Source organism: Pinus tabuliformis, chromosome Q (genome assembly GCF_031772625.1).
Source record: "Pinus tabuliformis cultivar Carrire ecotype Pingquan chromosome Q, CPIR1, whole genome shotgun sequence".
NCBI classification, from domain to species: Eukaryota; Viridiplantae; Streptophyta; class Pinopsida; order Pinales; family Pinaceae; genus Pinus; species Pinus tabuliformis.
The window spans coordinates 536840859-536856573 of record NC_142296.1 but is presented as its reverse complement, the minus strand read 5'-3'; positions in this window follow the sequence as shown (position 1 = coordinate 536856573).

Sequence of the window (15715 nt, the reverse complement as noted above, 5' to 3'; positions counted from 1 at the left end):
TCCTGGACACCCATAGTTTTACTCATCATGAATGCACCACTGCATTTTCATTTGGCCTCTCACACCTCCACAATGTAGTAGACCATTTGTAAGATCACCCTCCACTCCCCCACATTGAGGCCAACTAATGGGGCCCCTACTCTTTGTAGTTATTCCCATGCACCATCATGCAAGTTACCTCACATTGGGGAACCCATCTCCACATTTATACGTTCCAAACCATTATTAAATTCTTTTGGAAAGTGTACAAAGATTCTTTTTGGAAGTAAGGAACTCACTCATTTGAATACCTACTACATAGAGGTAATCCCATGTTGTCATTAGTTGGATCACACATTTTACATCTCATACACTCAATACTAGTTTTGTGTCATGGCCCTCTCCCACTTCTCACCAGTATATCGTATTCTTGTAGACCCCATTCACTTAGTCAATGAAACCACATGTTACTCCCTTAGATGTCGTCCCAAATCCAGGGGCTTTCCTACCTCAGCCTTTTGACTACTACCACTAGCATCATGCTCCAACCTTGGGAAGTCTTCAACAACTATATTGTTCCATCAACTTCACTCATCATGCCTTTGTCATAATTCCATGGTTCCATATTTGTATCAACTTCAATTGGATTTCCCAGAGAACCAGCTTTTCTGGACATTCACATCCTCCTTCCTGTTAATGCCAACTCTCATTTTCCAAGAAAGAGGCAATACCTTGGTTCTCATTCTCATAAAATGTGAACCTCATATGGAATAGTGGGAGTCATCATGGACCATTGATTTCATTGATACCCCCAAGATTTGACTTCAACATTGTTTCACATCGAAAGTGTCATACTTTACGATAGTTGAAGATTTTCATTTTCGTCGAAGACCAATTTACTAGTTTGGAAACTCCACTGATAGTATCATCATTAATGATAATTCCTCGTACATGGGAGCATGTGCATTAGAAACACTACCTTCTATTAGAGGTTCCCTAGAGGGAGAAACAATCATCTACTTCAGGAACAACAATTATATTCTTAGCATTCATGACACGATTTTCTTATGTATTGTTGATGCTCGGAAATGGCCAATTCAACATTTGGGAAACCACCTAGTTGAGGCCCCAATTAGACACTTTTTCATTTGGGATGGTGACATCGATCGATATGTGGGCTTGGTTGCCACACAAGGAGTTTTCTCCAAAATTTGGAGACTTTGTAAGGACTAGGCTAGTGAATGCAATTCCAAGGAAAGTAACGTGAATATTTGCTAACATTAAGAGCTAAAATTACGTAAATATATTTAAACTAATGTCATTAAACTATATTATATCCTAGGATTTAGTACTATCATGTATGAACTAACGAGGAATAACAAAAGTTTGAGATATATATATTCAAATTATCAACTCGAGAAGCTTTACTGTAAATGAAATCAACTTCAATTAAATAGTTAATTGATGAAATTAAAAATACAACATTCATACACATATAGATTACTCGATTATCTCAATAATTCAATGAAACATACATTCAACAATATTTGATCAATTTCTAGAAAATATCAATGAATCAAGTAAACAATATCTTGATTTCATGTAAAATACTCAAATAAAATCACAACAATAGTATCATGTTCATTTGATGCCAAGCGACTGGAAATCAAAGATGGTTCAGAAATTAAATTTCTCCAAAATGAACTCTACAATAGTGCAATAAGTATATTTCTTCAAAATATTAGAATCATTAACTCGAGGTATGAGACCTATTTAAATAAGCATCATGGCTTCAGTAGTTTGTTCTAATTTGTTACAATATAAAGATAAAAAAATAGAAAATACAGGATAATAAAAGATAATTGTTCAAAGGTCAATGGATGAACTGTTGGAGGCAATTGAGCTGGTGGATCTGAAGCAAGCTTTCCATTGACTATGAATACTAAGGATGTTGGTGATCAAGTATGGTTGGTCATAATGTATACTAGCCCACATAGACCCTATCATATAGGACATGCAATTCTTGGGTTATTCTTGACGTTGCTTCTTGGACCATGAGGTGGTTGCTTCATGGTCCAACTAGGAAATTAGAAATAACTTCAAGATCAAGTTTTCCCAAACTATCAATATCATTTTGCACACTCCTTCTATGAGTCACTACATCACTGAAAAAATAATCTACCCTTTTTGAATGTCAGAAAATTGAGCATCGGGAATATCTACTTTCTTAATGATCTGAAGTGATGTCTCAACCAATTGTAAGCAAGATTGTTCAAGTTTCATGATCAAGCATTTGGACTACTATAAATTTCTCTCCCCACTTTTGAGGGTGATTTTTCTCCTTGTTATATCAATTTTTGATGCCTTCGGGATCTTTGAAATTGAAGTTTTGGTTGTTGACTACCAAGAGGCCAACTGTAATATATTTTCTTTTGCATTTCTTCTTTCAAATATTTTTTCGATGATTATTTCCATGAGTTTGTCGATTATTTCCTATTAGATATGTAGTAGACCTAACTATTCACAAAACTTAATTTGAGCCTTCAAGAGCTGATCATTAGCTTGGTGAGTTTTCTCTTTAAACAAATGTATGTATATAAGGTTGCCACTCAGGCTCTTTATTTGCATATGAAGCTCGATGCTATGTGCATATTTTCTTTTATATGAAAATATGAAATATTGTTGCATTTTATCAATTTGATTCTTTAGTTGTTGTTGTCATTGGCTTTGTTGTTCTTTAGAAGCCTTAAGCCTGATCTGTTCTTGCAACAAATTCTCCTTTAGGTTCAATTGTTTCTCCATGTGAACAATCTGTTCACTTTTTTGTTTAGGTATCTCCATTAAATTGTTAACAATCATGAAGTTAGCCATGACAAAAGCACCCATTGTACCAACTTGTTAGTTTATGGATTTGAGGTAGCATCAAACATGCGTTCTAGTCTCAGATGGTGTAAGAGGCTAAGGAACACAAGATCTCCAATACCCATAAATGGTTTCATGAGATATGGCTCTGAAACATCTTAATTAATTTAATTAGGCAATAATTAAATTATTTCCTAAGTATAACTTAGGGAAGTTGGTTAATTAATTAAGGATGTTTGAGATTTCGATAGATACTTTTATTGATGAAGTCTAATTGATCTTAATCATTAATGTATATTTAATATTGGTCGTTGGAGTTTCAACAAGAGATTATAAGATCAGCTCGAAGGGATGGAGAGTGAAACACTTGTGAGAGCATCAATCATCATGGCAAATCGAGTTACCCAATTCACAACTTCAGTGAGGGCGTAATTCGAGCTAGAGGGAGAGCATCAAAGAGAGGGAGAAGTAGAAAGTTTGGGAGAATTTACCAGTGATTTTATAATGCCAGAGCAACAGGAAAAGGGAGGTTGAATAGTCTGTAGAAGAGGCTAAATTTTGTAGTGTCAATTAGCCAGTCCAATAGTGTGAGTTGCTGAAAGAGGGTTTGATCAATTTCTAGAGGAAATAGAAGTGTTCGAAAGGTAGAGAGATTTTCTTCCAGAGGTAGAGGGAGGATAGATGACCCAGTTGGAGGCAGATCCAGGATTGTATGATTTGCACAAAGACAACATTGCATATTTCGACTAGTAATGCGAGCAACGACTGTGGGCTGCGACCAGGCCAAACGGGGCCGAATAGATTTACAGAGGAGGTCCTTGATCTATAAATTATTTTTCTAGATATTTGTTGGAGGATTCATAGCCTGACATCTGAATTATTGTACTCTTTATTTTGCTACATAATAATAAAATAAACCCTCATCTATTGCACCGGTCTTCCCTTCAGGATTTTTTTAGGGACTTATAGTCCAAAAATAATGGTGTCAAATTTTATGTGTGTGCATCTATTTCTCAGTTCCTGATTTTTCTTCTGCAACATATTTATTTGTGAAAAATGAATCAATGAATTATTTGGTATTTGTTGTAAAAAAAATAAACTGCAAATTAGTTAGGAGAATAATTTCCAGTTGGTGCATTTAAGGAAATTTCACACAACTAATCCTCTGGCCAATTGTTCATCATCTTAGAACCATCCCAGATGATGGTCTGTGGAGTAAGGAGATCAAACTGATCTACTTTTCTTTTTCTTGGATTTCCCTTAACAATGGCCCTTTTCTTTGAATTGAAGAATAATTTTGCAGTGGGTATCTCTTCTTACTAAATCAGAGATAAAGAAGAAATAGAGATGGGATGCTGAGAAGTGTCACCTAGAAGTATAGCAAGAGGATTTTTTGATAAAAATACTTAGGGCACATTCTTTTAAGTATCTAGACTTGTTGGTGTTTCGATGACATGGGAAGTGGTCTGTAAACTATTGTTGTTGAAACTCAACTTCCTTTTCTTTATCTACTTTTATTTCAACTTGTATCTTTTCAAATTGTGACCATTCCTTATGTAATATTACTTGTTTAGCCACATTAGTTTCTTTGTCATCAATTGCCTTCTTGAGCACTTCCTCTGACAATGCCTCTATAATATGATAAAAAATGATGGATTTCCTTTACAAGATTTGAAGATACAAGTTGTGCTCTAGAATGAATATCTATTTATGTAGGATTCTATTGGATAACTAGACCAATGAATGAACCACCAACTTTAGGCAGAATATGCTCTACGCCTTGATTCTGCAAAATTATTGGGAGGCATCTTATTCTATTTCTTTGAAATTTAGGAACTTGGCTAAGAACTCCTTTCAGAGCTATTCAATCCTCTATTGAACCTTAGAATATGAATTTTCCTTTTTGAATATATTCTCAAAATGGGATTTTTCATATGTATAATTTCTAAAAAAGAGTGGCACACAATGCTCAGATACAATCTTTAAAGGATCACTAGCTTTAAATTCTATGGAATACAACTTGAGAAAAAATATTGCTGCAACTTTCTTGCCACCATTAACTAGGTTCACCATACAATATGGGCCAACCTGTACAGGGAAGGATGACCAGACTTTCTTGGATGCTTTTGACAATTCTCTAGTTATACCTTTGTTTGTTGTCCGATATGCCACCTCGCTACAAATCAGTATGTCTAGTGCATATTTGGGAAGGGAATGATGAGGGGCCTGGCATCCATAAATTTAGATGTAGGTGAAAGTCTCCTCAATGTAACAATCACCAATCAGTTCAATACTTTTTTTTCTTGCTGGGAGAACCTTGGGGGCAAGAAATTAAATAAATATGATATAATGGGATTATTACAAGTTGACAAATTTGCTAAAATTTATCTCCTGCATTCTCTTCCCATAGTATGGAATGGAAAATATGGATAGGTTCAAGAGTCTCGGTTTAGTGTAAACCAAGTTGGGGAAAGGAGGTGGAAAAGCAAAGGGCATCCATGATATAAGAAGACATGTAAAATGGAGGGGTTCCTAAGTCAGGCCTAGCTTTCTTGTAGGATTCAATATGATTGTAAGGGCTACCTGATAAAAGTGTGGCCCAATTGAAAGCATAACCATTGATGGTTTTGTGCATAATGGGTACCAAATATAGCTTGAAATGAGAAGGTTCCTTCTCCTCAAATAATTTACACAACATCATTTTCGCAGGGCCTTGCTTACATAGAGCCACAAGATATAACTTAGGGTATTCTTCCTTAAATTTACTTTCATTTTCCCTCTAGTCCTTTACTAATTTATACAAAGACAAATCATATTATTCACATTCCTCCTTAAGAAAATTCTGCAAGAATTCAACATTATAAATAATTTTGGGTTTAGGCAATTTGTACATATTGTGTAAGTCGTTGGGTCTAAAGAAACCCACAATGTCACTATTCTTATCACATATGGTCTATGTTGGCATGTCAACATGTTCTAACGCCTAAAAAACCATGTTTTTATAAGAGAGAATTTTTTCTCTAGCCATAATTAAAAGTCGTAGAATAGAAATTGAATTTAAAACATTAGGACCAAATTCATACACAAAATATCAACCTACTTCAAGAAGCAGGACCTATTTTGAAAGGAGATCAGCTACGTTGTTGTGTTCTCAGAACACGTGCTGGACTTGAATGACATCAAATTCCTCCTAAAGGGACTTGATCTTATTTTGCCAAGTTTCGCCGAAAAACCTTGAGCTTTGATCTACAATTAAACCATTCCACAATCACTTTTGAGTTCCCAAGAATATGAATACATTTTATGCTTTTGAGGAAATCAACTTTCATCCAACTCCTAATATGCCTTTTGAAACAGTGATCATGGTAGACATACAGAATCCACCCAACAACACAAGTAAGGTTTGCACCAGCCCCATCATAAAAACCCCACAGCTCGTTATCCGACATTACAAAAAGAACCAAATTCCTAATTTTCTTAAATTTGGGAGGGGCTAAATACTCCTTAAAAACTACCTAAATTTTATGAATCACCCCCCAAAGAAAACATTGATGTGCTACCACTTATAACTTAAGATTGAATGAAAAATATACTATAGCTTAATAATAAGTATGCCATGAATTCCTAATTGGAAAATTTCACCTTCCTCGCATCTCATTTAATGAAAAAACCCCATTTGTTACTTGTATATATTTTTCTAAAAAACAAATTATCTTTTATAACCATATATAAAAGTATACATACTTATAATTTACATTTACATGTACTTTTTTTCCTAAACCAATTATCTTTTTAATAAACCACTTTTATTTTTATTATTTTTTAATAAATTTGAAAGAATTGTTCAAACATTCCCTTAATTCTTTACGGATTTCTTTTGGTGAAACTCGAAGGACCATCAATTATTATGTAATATATTTGTTAAATAATTTATTGATAGGGATATATATATGAACTTTAGATAGAATGAGGTTTGTTGATTTTTGTTTTGTTTTTAAATTTAATGTTTATCAACCATTGTAATGTATTACAAAGTTTGTTAAGTTGCATTGACTTTTAATAAATTAAAAAAATTAGATTCGTGCTACATGGCTCCTCACCCACCAATTTCCGAGGGATTTGAGATTATTCCAATTCTAATAAGTTCCTCATTATTATTTATAAAATTCATTTATATATAAGAAAATTTTATTTAGCAAAATGGTCCATTACTTTTAATAAATTTAAAAAAATATATTCATATCATGTGGCTCCCAACCCACCAATTTCCTAGGTATTTGAGATTATTCCAATTCTAATAAATTCCTCCATGATAAGTTCCTCATTATTATTTAAACATTCATTATATATAAGCAAATACGTAACAAGGTATTTTCCTACGTCTTCACTATGGTGCAAATAAATTCCATCCATTCTAGTGTTAAGATGTCCCTCAACGTGTTTGAATATCACATTGTCTACTCCAATCTTCTGTTCACGTTAGAAGAATGTGAGCTACAAGTTGTAAATGCTACGTTTTCTTCGATTAATAACAAAGTTTTCCATAACATATATAACAAGGTATTTTCCTATAATCGTAGCAACAACTTAATTCCTTGTTTTCTTTACCAATATCTGAACATACATATATTTGTACGCTACCACAGGTGTCTGGTAGTGGTGTCTTTGCAAGTTGATCTTATTAGTTTTTTATTTAAAGATCAATATTGATCTATTTTTAATCTCAAATCTAAGAAGTGTTTAGAGATATAATTTCTTCTTGTGTAATTTTTTTTTAAATGCAAAATTTGAAAAAAAATGTTTGCATCTCACAGATAACATTGACAAAATAATATAGCCCAAATAAAAAATAATAACTTACTTGAAATGCTTAAAAATGTTTTAACCAAGAAAATTTATTTCTTTTCATTGTACATATTAGTTGACATTGAAATATTTTACTTATGAAGTACATGTTAATTTAATAAGTTCCATGATAAGTTTCTCCATGATTAATAAATGATGAAATTTAGAAATTATGATTGATGTTTTGAAATGTATTTTTATTTTTAAAATTTAAAATGCATTATATTGTAAATTGATTATAAGTAAAATAGATGAAGTAAAAATATAAAATTGAGTATTTTTTTTTTTTATAATTTAATTATCAATTTTTGAAATATATCATACATTAAAAAATTGTAAATTTATAGATTTAAAATTCCATCAATAATGTTTCACATGATATATTTTTTTAAAATTTAATATATTCAAATGAGATTATAGTAAATGAATTTATGAATTTACAAATGCTTATTTCATTTTATTTTATTTTATATGAATTTATTTTTGAAAAAAATCATTATCTATTATTCATTTGTTTTTAAGATTTTGCACTATATTTTGATTTTTTTCATTAACAAAATCCTATAAAATAATAATTTATAGGGTTATTAGTTTAAGGCTTCATATTCCTAGGGTATAATATTATTCATAGGGTTTATAATATTAATCTTTAGGTTTAATATAAATCCATTGGGTTTATAATCATGGTCAACCATGGTCCAACGCCACATTGCGATAAAGATTTTTTCAATATGAAAATCAACCAATGTCGCATTGTGACAAACATGGTCTCGATATGAAAATCAACCATGGACAACCATGTTCGAATGTCTCATTATGACAAAGGTTGTCTCAACCATGGTCAACCATAGTCAATCATGGTCAACCACGGTCACATTATGACAAAGACTATCTCTTGGTCCAATGTCACATTGTCACAACCATGGTCATCCATGGTCAACTATGGTCCAACATCGCATTGTGACACAGATTGTCTCAATATGGAGATCAACCATGGTCAACGATGGTCAGCCATTGTCCAACGTCGCATTGCGACAAACGTTGTCTCAATATGAAAATCAATCATGGTCAACCATATTCCAATGTCACATTGTGAAAAATATTTATCTTAGGGTTTATATTCCTTGGGTTTATAATATTTATCCCTTGGGTTTAATATTATTCCCTTGGGTTTATAATATTTATCTTAGGGTTTATATACCTTGGGTTTATAATATTAATCCCTTGGGTTTATATTATCAATCCGTTAGGTTTTTAATCTCTTGGGTTTTTAGTAATAATCCCTTGGTTTTTAATAATAATCCCTTGGGTTTATAATATCAATCACTTTAGGGTTTATATAACTTGCATTTATAATATTAATCCTTTGGATTTAATATTATTCTCTTGGGTTTATAATACATTTGGGTTCAATCATGGTCAACCATGGTAAAAAACCATGGTCAACCATGGTCACATTGTCGCAAATACTATCTCTTGGTCCAACGTCACATTGTCACAACCATGGTCCAACATTGCATTATGACAAAGCTTGTCTCAATATGGAGATCAACCATGGTCAATGGTGGTCAACCATTGTCCAACGTCACATTGTGACAAATGTTGTCTCAATATGAAAATAATCACAGTCAACCATATTCCAATGTCGCATTGTGACAAATATTTATCTTAAGGTTTATATTCCTTGGGTTTATAATATTTATCCCTTGGGTTTAATATTATTACCTTGGATTTATAATATTTATCTTAGGGTTTATATACCTTGAGTTTATAATATGAATCCCTTGAGTTTAATATTATTCTGTTGTGTTTATATTATCCATGTGTTGGGTTGTTAGTATTAATCCCTTGAGTTTATTATTCCCTTAGGTTTATAATATCAATCCCTTGGGTTTATTTGGTTCATATTCCTAGGGTATAATATTATTCATAGGATTTATAATATTAATCCTAAGGTTTAATATAAATCCCTTGGGTTTACTGTTAGAAAATTATATATTACGGAGCAATGGAACACATAAAATATTGCAGAAATATAAACACAGAAAACGCACAAAACAAGAGAGACACAGATATACGTGGTTCACCCAGTTTGGGCTACGTCCACCCCGAACAGCCAGTCCTTCCTTTCTATTATCCAGCAAAATGAAGAGACACAACCTACAGCAAATCCGTTGTAATATCCTCTGTTTTCTCTCACAATCTCACCTCTCTATTTCTCGCTCACAGTCTCAAATACAATACCCTCATACAAAGAGAGGGGTTGCCCTCTAGGGCAAAAAAAAAACCCTAAACTAAACATAAGTTCTACCGTCAGATCATCCGCCTAATGAACGGCCTAGATTGACTGGAAATTACTATACTTTTACAAGGCAATTTTACATTTGTTTTTAGCTTCGGGGGACCGCTGGCCCCCGGACCCCCCAGCTGGGGGGGATCGGCCCCCCCGAACCCCCGCGGGGGGGACAAGTCCCCCCCGCACCCCCCCGCGTGGAGGGGTGTACAAACTTCCTGGGGTATACATCTGGCTGAAACAAAGACCTCTGAACAATCATGCTCCACACACAACAATCTCCCACTTGGAGAATGATTGTAGAAACTCCACCGCTGCTTCATTTGCTGGACAATGACTCCTCTTTGGACCTGGCTGTTTCTCATCTTCATCATCATCCTTGAAGACCAATTGAAACTGAGCATATTCCCAGTTTCTCCCTGGTTACAACTTTTGTTAGCATATCTGCAGGATTCTGGCTAGTGTGTATCTTTTCCAGCTTCAACTCTCCATCTTCCAACACTGATCGTATGAAATGGTACTTGAGCTGTATGTGTTTAGTCCTGGAATGAAATGCTGAGTTCTTTGCAAGATGAATGGCACTTTGACTATCACTGTATAACGTGCCCATATCATGCTCCTTACCCAATTCACCCATAAACCTTTGTAACCAAATCATTTCTTTACTAGCCTCTGTAGCAGCAACATACTCTACTTCTGTTGTTGAAAGTGCAACAACACTTTGGATTTTTGAAACCCAACTGACAACTGTTCCTCCAACAGTAAATACATATCCTGTAGTGCTCCTCCTATTATCTCTGTCACCTGCCATATCTGCATCAACATATCCTTGTAGGGAGATGATTGAACCACCAAAGCATAATGCTTTATTTGTGGTACCTTTCAAATATCTGAGAATCCATTTCACTGCCATCCAATGTTCCTTTCCTGGATTGTTCATGTACCTGCTTACAACTCCCACTGCATGTGCAATATCAGGCCTTGTGCAGACCATTGCATACATTAAGCTTCCAACTGCTGATGCATATGGAACTTTAGACATATAATCCATGTCTTCTTGGGTCTTTGGGCACATTTCCTTGCTAAGTTTGAAATGGCTAGCAAAATGTGTACTAACTGGTTTTGCATTGTGCATGTTAAATCTTTTCAACACCTTTTGTATGTACTCATTCTGAGACAATGTTAATTTACGATTTTTCCTGTCTCTAGTTATTCTCATACCAAGGATTTGTTTTGCAGCTCCCAAATCCTTCATTGCAAATGAATTTGCCAATTTTCTTTTGAGCACATTTATTTCCTGCATGTTATATCCTGCAACAAGCATGTCATCTACATACAATAACAATATAATATAGCTGCCATCATTTTGCTTTTTCAAATAAACACAATGATCAGAGTGACATCTAGTATAACCTTGTTCAGACATAAACTTGTCAAATTTTAGATACCACTGCCTTGGAGCCTGTTTTAAGCCATACAAACTCTTCTTCAACCTGCACACTAGTTTCTCCTTCCCTTTCACCTCATATTCTTGTGGCTGCTGCATATATATCTCTTCCTCCAAATCCCCATGGAGAAAGGTTGTCTTTACATCTAACTGCTCAAGATGAAAATCTTCAGCTGCTACAAGACTTAAAATGGTTTTGATTGAAGTCATTTAACAACAAGAGAAAATATTTCATCAAAATCAATACCTTTCTTTTGTGCAAACCCCTTCACCACAAGTCTAGCTTTATACCTCTGTTTTCCTCCATCTTCTTCCTTCAACCTGTAAACCCATTTATTCTTCAATGTAGTTTTTCCTACAGGAAACCTGACTAAATCCAAAGTCTGGTTATGCATTAAGGAGTCCATCTCTTCTTCCATGGCTACCTCCCACTTCTTCCTGCTTTCAACCTGCATTGCTTCTTCATAACATTCGGGTTCACCGGAATCAGTCAACAATAAATAATATAATGAAGGAGAGTATCGTTCAGGGGGTCTACTTATCCTGGTAGATCTTCTAACACCACTTTCAGGTGTTTGGGGTGCCTGTTGTTGTTGTGGTGGTTGCTGTTGTTGTGGTTGTTGATTATTATTATTTTCAGGCACCTTTCCTCTTTCAGTGATTTCATCAAGAACTGTGTATTCCTTGTTTTCCTTTTCCTGTTTCTCTTCCTGCAACTGATTCTTATACAAGACCTTTTCATTGAATATTACATCTCTGCTCCTAATGATTTTGTGATTTTCATAATCATATAAGCGATAACCAAAATCATTAACACCATATCCAATAAAGGTACATTTCTTTGACTTTGCCTCAAGCTTTGTTCTATTTTCTTTATCAATATGGACAAAGGCCTCACAACCAAAAGGCTTTAAAAAGGAGTAGTTTACCTTTTTACCTGTCCATGCTTCCTCTGGAACACCACCATCCAAGGAACTTGAAGGCCCTCTGTTTATTAGATAAACAGCAGCATCTACAACATCTGCCCAAAACTGTAAAGGCAATCCTGCATGCAATCTCATGCACCTTGCACGCTCCATGATTGTTCTGTTCATCCTTTCTGACACACCATTTTCTTGTGGTGTTCTTGGAACTGTCTTCTCTCTGCGAATTCCATGCTCTGAACAGTACCTATCAAACTCTTTGCTGCAATATTCACCTCCATTGTCTGATCTAAGACACTTCAATTTCTTTCCTGTCTCAATCTCAACCAAAGCTTTCCATTTCTTGAAAGTATCAAATACATCAGATTTATTCTTAATACAATAAATCCAAGTTTTTCTAGTTGCATCATCAATAAAAGTAACATAATAACGAGAGCCACCGAGAGATGATACCTGAGCAGGTCCCCATACATCTGTATGCACAAGCTCTAATTTTTCATTCTTCTTTTCTTTCCCAACTCTGAGAAATCTGACTCTCTTCTGTTTTCCATAAATGCAATTCTCACAGAAGTCCAAATCAACATTCTTCAAACCCGGCAACAAATTCCTTGAGTGAAGAATCTTCATCCCCTTTTCACTCATGTGTCCGAGCCTATGATGCCATAATGCTGCATCTGCTCCTTTGTAAGTTAAAGCATTAACAGAGTTAGAAATACCATTGCATAAATACAATGTACCAACCTTTTCGCCTTTTGCTATTACCAGGGCTCCTTTGGTGACCTTCCAAGCTTTATCTGTAAAAGTTGTCACACAACCTTCACCGCCTAACTGCCCTGTTGAAATCAGATTTTTATTTAGATCTGGAACATGCCTTACCTCCTTTAATAGCCATTGGTTTCCATTCTGCTATTTTACAAGAACCTTACCCATTCCAACGATTTTACAGGGTTTATCATCACCCAGACGAACTTGTCCAAAATCTCCTTGAACATAGTCATGAAAGTATTTCTTATCAGGTGTGGCATGGAATGAAGCCCCTGAATCTACCACCCAGGAATCAGTAATATTTTCGAAAGAAAGAATCAAAGCATCTTGTAACACCTCACCTGTCACATTTGCTTCATGATTGTTTTCTTGCTGTGCATCTGCTTCTTTTCCCTTTCGAGATCTACAGTCTTTCTTTAGGTGTCCTTTCTTTCCACATTTCCAACACACTATCCCCGATCTGGACTTGGATCTGCCTTTCCTTGATTTACTGCGATATCCTGAGCTCTTTCCTCTTTCCATTTTTCTTCCTCTAGACTCTGCACTCAAAGCATTTCCCGATGTCTCACCGGAGCTTTTCCGTCGCATTTCCTCGCTAAGGATAGCACTGACAACATCATCAAACTTTAAAGTACTAGATCCAGAAACGGAGTTACTAATGGTCATTACCAAACCATTCCAACTTTCTGGTAATGAGCACAAGAATAACAGAGCTCTAACTTCATCATCAAAGTTTACCCCTACAGAACTTAACTGACTTGTAACTGTATTAAAATCATTTAAATGGTTTGCAACAGATCCACCTTCCGACATATTCATATTAAATAATCGTTTCATAAGAAATACCTTGTTTGAGGCCGAGGCTTTTTCATATAGTTTCGACAACGTCTGCATCAAACCCTCTGTCGTGGTTTCCTTCGAAATGTTGAAGGTGACTGATGCAGCAAGGCACAACCGTATTGTTCCGAGTGCCTTTCTATCGAGAAGGTTCCATTCTTCGTCTTTCATACCCGTCGGCATCTTTGTTTTTCCGCCCAATGGTAGGTATAGATCTTTTTGATACAGATAATCTTCCATCTGCATCTTCCACAGCGAGAAGTTTTGGCCGTTAAATTTCTCGACCCTAAACTTACCATCTTCCGCCATTGCTCCCACTCGAACTAGGAACCCTTCTTTCCTGTGATTTTATCAGCCAAATAGACCTTCGGCTTTGATACCAGTTGTTAGAAAATTATATATTACGGAGCAATGGAACACATAAAATATTGCAGAAATATAAACACAGAAAACGCACAAAACAAGAGAGACACAGATATACGTGGTTCACCCAGTTTGGGCTACGTCCAACTGAACAGCCAGTCCTTCCTTTCTATTATCCAGCAAAATGAAGAGACACAACCTACAACAAATCCGTTGTAATATCCTCTGTTTTCTCTCACAGTCTCACCTCTCCGTTTCTCGCTCACAGTCTCAAATACAATACCCTCATACAAAGAGAGGGGTTGCCCTCTAGGGCAAAAAAAAACCCTAAACTAAACATAAGTTCTACTGTCAGATCATCCGCCTAATGAACGACCCAGATTGACTGGAAATTACTATACTTTTACAAGGCAATTTTATATTTGTTTTTAGCTTCAGGGGCGCTGCCCCCGAGCCCCCGCCGGGGGACCGCTGGCCCCCGGACCCCCCAGCCGGGGGGGATCGGCCCCCTTGGACCCCCGCGGGGGGGACAAGTCCCCCCCACGTGGAGGGGTGTACAAACTTCCTGGGGTATACATCCGGCTGAAACAAAGACCTCTGAACAATCATGCCCCACACACAACATTTACAATCATGGTCATCCATGGTCAACGATGGTCCAATGTCACAATGTGCCAAAGATTGTCTCAATATGAAAATCAACCATGATCAACTATGGTCCAACGTCAAATTGTGACAAACATCGTCTCAGTATGAAAATCAATGATGGTAAATCTTGGTCAACCATGTTTATTTTAGGGTTTATTTGTCTCAATATGAAAATCAATCATGGTCAACCATATTCCAACACCGCATTATGACAATTATCTGGGTTTATAATATTTATCTTAGGGTTTATATTCCTTGGGTTTATAATATTTATCTTATGGTTTATATACCTTGTGTTTATAATATTAACCCCTTGGGTTTAATATTATCCCCTTGGGTTTATATTATCAATCCGTTGGGTTTATAATATCAATCCCTTTAGGGTTTATATATCTTACATCTATAATATTAATCCCTTGGGTTTATAATACCTTTGGGTTCAATCGTGGTCAACCATGGTCAGATTGTGACAAAGACTATATCTTGGTCCAACATCACATTGTCACAAAGATGGTCATCCATGGTCCAACGTCGTATTTAATAAATGTGTTTTGCTGGAGTGTTGAAAGTTGAATATCCTATCAACCATATTTAAATTGTTGTTTGAATTTTATTAAATATTTATTTCGTAATTACTTCATTATTATTTATTAAATGATTATTAATATAATTTCTGTTAATATAATTATTATTATTTAATATAATAGTAATAATATAATAATAGTTGTTATTTAATATAATAGTAATAATACA